Below are 7,025 nucleotides of genomic sequence, written 5' to 3' on the forward strand. Positions count from 1 at the left end.
AAGCCCGCAGCCCCATGGGCTTTAGAGCCATGCGAGTGGCTGCCAAAGAGCTTTCCAACGAGGCACGGCTTTCCCTCCTGGCTCTTCGGGCGTGGGAGCTGTCGCCAGAGCCGCGGCCCTACCGGAAAATGCTTCGCAGGCTGGCGCGGCAGCGCCACCTGGGCACTGGTGGCGCCGAGGCTGACGGCCGCCGCAAAGCCCGCAGCCCCACGGGCTTTAGGGCCATGCGAGTGGCTGCCAAAGAGCTTTCCAACGAGGCACGGCTTTCCCTCCTGGCTCTTCGGGCGTGGAATCTGTCGCCAGAGCCACGGCCCTACCGGAAAATGCTTTGCAGTCTGGCGCGGCGGCCCGATGTGGGTGCCGGTGTTGCCCAGGCTGACGGCCGCCGCAAAGCCCGCAGCCCCACGGGCTGTGGGGCCACACGAGCGACTGCCAAAGAGCTTTCCAATGAGGCACGGCTTTCCCTCCTGGCTCTTCGGGCGTGGGAGCTGTCGCCAGAGCCGCGGCCCTACCGGAAAATGCTTCGCAGGCTGGCGCAGCGGCCCGACGGGGGCGCCGATGGCGCCGAGGCTGACGGCCGCCGGAAAGCCCGCAGCCCCACTGGCTTTAGGGCCATGCGAGTGGCTGCCAAAGAGCTTTCCAACGAGGCACGGCTTTCCCTCCTGGCTCTTTGGGCGTGGGAGCTGTCGCCAGAGCCGCGGCCCTACCGCAAAATGCTTCGCAGGCTGGCGCGGCGGCGCCACGTGGGCGCCAGTGGCGCCGAGGCTGACGGCCGCCGGAAAGCCCGCAGCCCCACGGGCTTTAGGGCCATGCGAGTGGCTGCCAAAGAGCTTTCCAACGAGGCACGGCTTTCCCTCCTGGCTCTTCGGGCGTGGGAGCTGTCGCCAGAGCCGCGGCCCTACCGGAAAATGCTTCGCAGGCTGGCGCGGCGGCCCCACCTGGGCGCTGGTATCGCCCAGGCTGACGGCCGCCGGAAAGCCCGCAGCCCCACGGGCTGTGGGGCCACGCGAGCGGCTGCCAAAGAGCTTTCCAACGAGGCACGGCTTTCCCTCCTGGCTCTTCGGGTGTGGGAGCTGTCGCCAGAGCCGCGGCCCTACCAGAAAATGCTTCGCAGGCTGGCGCGGCGGCGCCACGTGGGCGCCGGTGTCGCCGAGGCTGACAACCGCCGCAAAGCCCGCAGCCCCACGGGCTGTGGGGCGTCGCGAGTGGCTGCCAAAGAGCTTTCCAACGAGGCACGGCTTTCCCTCCTGGCTCTTCGGGCGTGGGAGCTGTTGCCAGAGACGCGGCCCTACCGGAAAATGCTTCGCAGGCTGGCGCGGCGGCCCCACCTGGGCGCCAGTGGAGCCAGGTCTGACGGCCGCCGGAAAGCCCGCATCCCCACGGGCTGTCAGCCCACGCGAGCGGCTGCCAAAGAGCTTTCCTATGAGGCACGGCTTTCCCTCCTGTCTCTTCGGACGTGGGAGCTGTCGCCAGAGACGCGGCCCTACCGGAAAATGCTTCGCAGGCTGGCGCAGCGGCCCGACGTGGGCGCCGATTGCGCCGAAGCTGACGGCCGCCGCAAAGCCCGCAGCCCCACTGGCTTTAGGGCCATGCGAGTGGCTGCCAAAGAGCTTTCCAACGAGGCAAGGCTTTCCCTCCTGACTCTTCAGCCATGGGAGCTGTCGCCAGAGCCGCGGCCCTACCGGAAAATGCTTCGCAGGCTGGCGCAGCGGCCCACGTGGGTGACAGTGGCGCCGAGGCTGACGGCTGCTGCAAAGCCCGCAGCCCCACGGGCTGTGGGGCCATGCAAGCGGCTGCCAAAGAGCTTTCCAACGAGGCACGGCTTTCCCTCCTGGCTCTTCGGGCGTGGGAGCTGTCGCCAGAGCCGCGGCCCTACCGGAAAATGCTTTGCAGGCTGGCGCGGCTGCCCGACGTGGGTGCCGGTGTTGCCCGGGCTGACGGCTACTGCAAAGCCCGCAGCCCCACGGGCTGTGGGGCCATGCAAGCGGCTGCCAAAGAGCTTTCCAACGAGGCACGGCTTTCCCTCCTGGCTCTTCGGGCGTGGGAGCTGTCGCCAGAGCCGCGGCCCTACCGGAAAATGCTTCGCAGGCTGGCGCGGCGGCACCACGTGGGCGCCAGTGGCGCCGAGGCTGACGGCCGCCGGAAAGCCCGCAGCCCCACGGGCTTTAGGGCCATGCGAGTGGCTGCCAAAGAGCTTTCCAACGAGGCACGGCTTTCCCTCCTGGCTCTTCGGGCGTGGGAGCTGTCGCCAGAGCCGCGGCCCTACCGGAAAATGCTTCGCAGGCTGGCGCGGCGGCCCCACCTGGGCGCCGGTGTCGCCGAGGCTGACGGCCGCCGCAAAGCCCGCAGCCCCACGGGCTGTGGGGCGTCGCGAGTGGCTGCCAAAGAGCTTTCCAACGAGGCACGGCTTTCCCTCCTGGCTCTTCGGGCGTGGGAGCTGTTGCCAGAGACGCGGCCCTACCGGAAAATGCTTCGCAGGCTGGCGCGGCGGCCCCACCTGGGCGCCAGTGGAGCCCAGTCTGACGGCCGCCGGAAAGCCCGCATCCCCACGGGCTGTCAGCCCACGCGAGCGGCTGCCAAAGAGCTTTCCAACGAGGCACGGCTTTCCCTCCTGGCTCTTCGGACGTGGGAGATGTCGCCAGAGCCGCGGCCCTACCGGAAAATGCTTCGCAGGCTGGCGCAGCGGCCCGACGGGGGCGCCGATGGCGCCGAGGCTGACGGCCGCCGGAAAGCCCGCAGCCCCACGGGCTTTAGGGCCATGCGAGTGGCTGCCAAAGAGCTTTCCAACGAGGCACGGCTTTCCCTCCTGGCTCTTCGGCCTTGGGAGCTGTCGCCAGAGCCACGGCCCTACCGGAAAATGCTTTGCAGGCTGGCGCGGCGGCCCGATGTGGGTGCCGGTGTTGCCCAGGCTGACGGCCGCCGCAAAGCCCGCAGCCCCACGGGCTGTGGGGCCACACGAGCGACTGCCAAAGAGCTTTCCAATGAGGCACGGCTTTCCCTCCTGGCTCTTCGGGCGTGGGAGCTGTCGCCAGAGCCGCGGCCCTACCGGAAAATGCTTCGCAGGCTGGCGCAGCGGCCCGACGGGGGCGCCGATGGCGCCGAGGCTGACGGCCGCCGGAAAGCCCGCAGCCCCACTGGCTTTAGGGCCATGCGAGTGGCTGCCAAAGAGCTTTCCAACGAGGCACGGCTTTCCCTCCTGGCTCTTCGGGCGTGGGAGCTGTCGCCAGAGCCGCGGCCCTACCGGAAAATGCTTCGCAGGCTGGCGCGGCGGCACCACGTGGGCGCCAGTGGCGCCGAGGCTGACGGCCGCCGGAAAGCCCGCAGCCCCACGGGCTTTAGGGCCATGCGAGTGGCTGCCAAAGAGCTTTCCAACGAGGCACGGCTTTCCCTCCTGGCTCTTCGGGCGTGGGAGCTGTCGCCAGAGCCGCGGCCCTACCGGAAAATGCTTCGCAGGCTGGCGCGGCGGCGCCACGTGGGCGCCGGTGGCGCCGAGGGTGACGGCCGCCGCAAAGCCCGCAGGCCCACGGGCTGTGGGGCCACGCGAGCGGCTGCCAAAGAGCTTTCCAACGAGGCACGGCTTTCCCTCCTGGCTCTTCGGGTGTGGGAGCTGTCGCCAGAGCCGCGGCCCTACCGGAAAATGCTTCGCAGGCTGGCGCGGCGGCACCACGTAGGCGCCGGTGGCGCCGAGGCTGACGGCCGCCGCAAAGCCCGCAGCCCCACGGGCTGTGGGGCCACGCGAGCGGCTGCCAAAGAGCTTTCCAACGAGGCACGGCTTTCCCTCCTGGCTCTTTGGGTGTGGGAGCTGTCGCCAGAGCCGCGGCCCTACCGGAAAATGCTTCGCAGGCTGGCGCGGCGGCGCCACGTGGGCGCCGGTGGCGCCGAGGCTGATGGCCGCCGCAAAGCCCGCAGCCCCACGGGCTGTGGGGCCACGTGAGTGGCTGCCAAAGAGCTTTCCAACGAGGCACGGCTTTCCCTCCTGGCTCTTCGGGCTTGGGAGCTGTCGCCAGAGCCGCGGCCCTACCGGAAAATGCTTCGCAGGCTGGCGTGGCGGCGCAATGTGGGCGCCGGTGGCACCGAGGCTGACAACCGCCGCAAAGCCCGCAGCCCCACGGGCTGTGGGCCCACGCGAGCGGCTGCCAAAGAGCTTTCCAACGAGGCACGGCTTTCCCTCCTGGCTCTTCGGGCGTGGGAGATGTCGCCAGAGCCGCGGCCCTACCGGAAAATGCTTCGCAGGCTGGCGCAGCGGCCCGACGGGGGCGCCGATGGCGCCGAGGCTGACGGCCGCCGGAAAGCCCGCAGCCCCATGGGCTTTAGGGCCATGCGAGTGGCTGCCAAAGAGCTTTCCAACGAGGCACGGCTTTCCCTCCTGGCTCTTCGGGCGTGGAATCTGTCGCCAGAGCCACGGCCCTACCGGAAAATGCTTTGCAGGCTGGCGCGGCGGCCCGATGTGGGTGCCGGTGTTGCCCAGGCTGACGGCCGCCGCAAAGCCCGCAGCCCCACGGGCTGTGGGGCCACACGAGCGACTGCCAAAGAGCTTTCCAATGAGGCACGGCTTTCCCTCCTGGCTCTTCGGGCGTGGGAGCTGTCGCCAGAGCCGCGGCCCTACCGGAAAATGCTTCGCAGGCTGGCGCAGCGGCCCGACGGGGGCGCCGATGGCGCCGAGGCTGACGGCCGCCGGAAAGCCCGCAGCCCCACTGGCTTTAGGGCCATGCGAGTGGCTGCCAAAGAGCTTTCCAACGAGGCACGGCTTTCCCTCCTGGCTCTTCGGGCGTGGGAGCTGTCGCCAGAGCCGCGGCCCTACCGCAAAATGCTTCGCAGGCTGGCGCGGCTGCACCACGTGGGCGCCAGTGGCGCCGAGGCTGACAGCCGCCGGAAAGCCCGCAGCCCCACGGGCTTTAAGGGCCATGCGAGTGGCTGCCAAAGAGCTTTCCAACGAGGCACGGCTTTCCCTCCTGGCTCTTCGGGCGTGGGAGCTGTCGCCAGAGCCGCGGCCCTACCGGAAAATGCTTTGCAGGCTGGCGCGGCGGCCCGACGTGGGTGCCGGTGTTGCCCAGGCTGACGGCCGCCGCAAAGCCCGCAGCCCCACGGGCTGTGGGGCCACGCGCGTGGCTGCCAAAGAGCTTTCCAACGAGGCACGGCTTTCCCTCCTGGCTCTTCGGGCGTGGGAGCTGTCGCCAGAGCCGCGGCCGTACCGTAAAATGCTTCGCAGGTTGGCGCGGCGGCCCCACCTGGGCGCCGGTGTCACCCATGCTGATGGCCGCCGCAAAGCCCGCAGCCCCACGGGCTGTGGGGCCACGCGAGCAGCTGCCAAAGAGCTTTCCAACGAGGCACGGCTTTCCCTCCTGGCTCTTCGGGCGTGGGAGCTGTCGCCAGAGCCGCGGCCCTACCGGAAAATGCTTTGCAGGCTGGCGCAGCGGCCCGACGTGGGTGCCGATGGCGCCGAGGCTTACGGCCGCCGGAAAGCCCGCAGCCGCACGGGCTTTAGGGCCATGCGAGTGGCTGCCAAAGAGCTTTCCAACGAGGCACGGCTTTCCCTCCTGGCTCATCGGGCGTGGGAGCTGTCGCCAGAGCCGCGGCCCCACCGGAAAATGCTTCGCAGGCTGGCGCAGCGGCCCCACGTGGGTGACAGTGGCGCCGAGGCTGACGGCTACTGCAAAGCCCGCAGCCCCACGGGCTGTGGGGCCATGCAAGCGGCTGCCAAAGAGCTTTCCAATGAGGCACGGCTTTCCCTCCTGGCTCTTCGGGCGTGGGAGCTGTCGCCAGAGCCGCGGCCCTACCGGAAAATGCTTCGCAGGCTGGCGCAGCGGCCCGACGGGGGCGCCGATGGCGCCGAGGCTGACGGCCGCCGGAAAGCCCGCAGCCCCACTGGCTTTAGGGCCATGCGAGTGGCTGCCAAAGAGCTTTCCAACGAGGCACGGCTTTCCCTCCTGGCTCTTCGGGCGTGGGAGCTGTCGCCAGAGCCGCGGCCCTACCGCAAAATGCTTCGCAGGCTGGCGCGGCTGCACCACGTGGGCGCCAGTGGCGCCGAGGCTGACAGCCGCCGGAAAGCCCGCAGCCCCACGGGCTTTAAGGGCCATGCGAGTGGCTGCCAAAGAGCTTTCCAACGAGGCACGGCTTTCCCTCCTGGCTCTTCGGGCGTGGGAGCTGTCGCCAGAGCCGCGGCCCTACCGGAAAATGCTTCGCAGGCTGGCGCGGCGGCGCCACGTGGGCGCCGGTGGCGCCGAGGCTGACGGCCGCCGCAAAGCCCGCATCCCCATGGGCTGTGGGGCCACGCGAGCGGCTGCCAAAGAGCTTTCCAACGAGGCACGGCTTTCCCTCCTGGCTCTTCGGGTGTGGGAGCTGTCGCCAGAGCCGCGGCCCTACCGGAAAATGCTTTGCAGGCTGGCGCGGCGGCCCGACGTGGGTGCCGGTGTTGCCCAGGCTGACGGCCGCCGGAAAGCCCGCAGCCCCACGGGCTGTGGGGCCACGCGCGTGGCTGCCAAAGAGCTTTCCAACGAGGCACGGCTTTCCCTCCTGGCTCTTCGGGCGTGGGAGCTGTCGCCAGAGCCGCGGCCGTACCGTAAAATGCTTCGCAGGTTGGCGCGGCGGCCCCACCTGGGCGCCGGTGTCACCCATGCTGATGGCCGCCGCAAAGCCCGCAGCCCCACGGGCTGTGGGGCCACGCGAGCGGCTGCCAAAGAGCTTTCCAACGAGGCACGGCTTTCCCTCCTGGCTCTTCGGGCGTGGGAGCTGTCGCCAGAGCCGCGGCCCTACCGGAAAATGCTTTGCAGGCTGGCGCAGCGGCCCGACGTGGGTGCCGATGGCGCCGAGGCTTACGGCCGCCGGAAAGCCCGCAGCCGCACGGGCTTTAGGGCCATGCGAGTGGCTGCCAAAGAGCTTTCCAACGAGGCACGGCTTTCCCTCCTGGCTCATCGGGCGTGGGAGCTGTCGCCAGAGCCGCGGCCCCACCGGAAAATGCTTCGCAGGCTGGCGCAGCGGCCCCACGTGGGTGACAGTGGCGCCGAGGCTGACGGCTACTGCAAAGC

The sequence above is a fragment of the Larus michahellis genome, unplaced genomic scaffold (assembly GCF_964199755.1).
Source record: "Larus michahellis unplaced genomic scaffold, bLarMic1.1 SCAFFOLD_153, whole genome shotgun sequence".
Lineage (NCBI taxonomy): Eukaryota > Metazoa > Chordata > Aves > Charadriiformes > Laridae > Larus > Larus michahellis.